The 1,811-nt window shown below is 43.9% G+C and overlaps 1 protein-coding gene across 1 annotated transcript in view; it reads right to left on the minus strand.

The window, feature by feature from the left end:
* The window catches only part of ANKFN1 (ankyrin repeat and fibronectin type III domain containing 1), a 577,395-nt gene that overhangs the window by 499,369 nt on the left and 76,215 nt on the right, over positions 1–1,811 (minus strand). The gene's annotated exons all lie outside the window — the stretch shown is intronic.

Genomic DNA, 1,811 nt, shown 5'->3' on the forward strand with positions numbered 1-1,811 from the left:
AGGTGCCCCATACAGACTGGGAGACACCAGTGCCAGATGTTGGTAACAGCAAATGCAAAGACCAAGGCATGTTTGAGGGACACAGAAGGTGTAAGACCAGGAGGCAGAGTTCTAAAGTAGACAGGGACCAGATCCTAGGTCATATGGAACTTTTTAAGTCTTAAGTCGTTTGGATTTGATTATGAGTGTGAAGAAAATCTCTTGGAAGGGTTTCAGCAGGAGAGGTTAAATCAACCTTTCTTTGACAAAATCATAGTGATAGGAAATGGTACATTCTATTTGCTTGTTTTATCTTTAATGACCTTTCTAAGGGGAATGCTGGCAATTCCATGTCAGTTGTTCTCCATATTACAAAATTATTTTATGTTGCTGGCTCTAACATGCTGAATCTGACAAGCTAGATGATTGAAAGTCAGATTTTTTAGGACTTGAGTTCACCTCTGTTGGAGAAAGATGGCTGATTTATTATTATGACTGTCATTACTATCGCTGTTATTTTCATTGCAATCAATTGGGCTTATCCCACTTGAATGTCAGGCAAAGTTTGGGGTAAACAAGAAGTTGGGGGTCCAAAGCCATATGGTAAATTGATCCTCTACTGCATATAGGAAGTCACTGGTGAAGGTGTCCCAGAGCCCATGGACAGCCAGGGAGTTGGGGGGTCTACTACCTCTCGGAGAATAAACACACTTTAAATTGCTGATTCCTTCTCCCTAGTTATCTGGGTCAGTTAATCCCAGCACAGAGCTGCCAGTCCAGCTCTTCGCTGGCCAAGCTGCTCTGCTTTGAAATTCTCCCCCAGGCTACCTCGCCCAATGATGTCAGGCAGGGTGAGAGCCCTGCCAGCCCTCCCCTCTCACAAGATGATGTGCAAGGGGAAATGCACGCTGTCTGTGCTCAGGAAACATCTGGCTGATCCGCTAGTCCTCAAGCGGGACGCTGGCTGTTTTATAAGTTAGTGGAAGAGAATGGGGTGGGAAGACATGGCGCTTCAGAGATTACTCCACCTCACCAGCAAGTTACAAATGAAAATGAGACATGAGGAAACAGCCTCCCTGGCAGGTCCCCTCCAGGGACCCACACCGTTGCTGCACAGTCACATTTCCTAACTTGTAATGGAAAACCCACACTGTTTACAAGAGCTTAAAGTAGCTGAAATGGGAACGTGAGCCAAGCCGTGGCGTGGAGGGCGAACTCCTACTTGGAGGCTTTCAGCAGTCCAGTAATTATTCAATACCAGCCTGAAATATAGGCTCCTAATGAAGAATATTATTCACTTTCACTTGGAAAATGAAACACCACATTCATTGGTAAGCAAAATCCATGACCACTTAAAAACAGATCCAGCCCCTCATAAGCTGTTTGACATAAAACAAAAGTTGCTGTATGTCCTCCACTGAGCTCTAAGTACCGTTTTTGTCCTGCTTGGTTTCCTCTGGATTTTTCTCAGTTTATGAACCACGAGAGAGGAACCGGGTCGAACAGATAGGAGAAAATGGATTTGGTGTGTTGCCCCCACCCCCACCCACGTGTGTATCTGTCCCTAGGGTAATACAGGTTTTCTTAAGTTTCAGGATTCTGGCCTGCAAATGAAAAGGTCTTCTCTTCTAGCCCTGCCTTGCCTCCTGCCTCTCTCCCTCTCCCAATTAAATCAAAAATACCTTTCTGGTATGTGAACTTTTAGATGGTCAGTATAAGTCCTCCAAAGGTGTTGAATCACCGTGGAAAGGCAAACAAAAATTTTTTAAGTAATAAAATAAAGCAAAAAAAAAAAAAAAAAAAAAGAAAGAAAACACAAAACAATCCTAGCT

This window comes from Talpa occidentalis, unplaced genomic scaffold (genome assembly GCF_014898055.3).
Source record: "Talpa occidentalis isolate TD23 unplaced genomic scaffold, MPIMG_talOcc4v2.1 talOcc4.7, whole genome shotgun sequence".
Taxonomy (NCBI): Eukaryota; Metazoa; Chordata; class Mammalia; order Eulipotyphla; family Talpidae; genus Talpa; species Talpa occidentalis.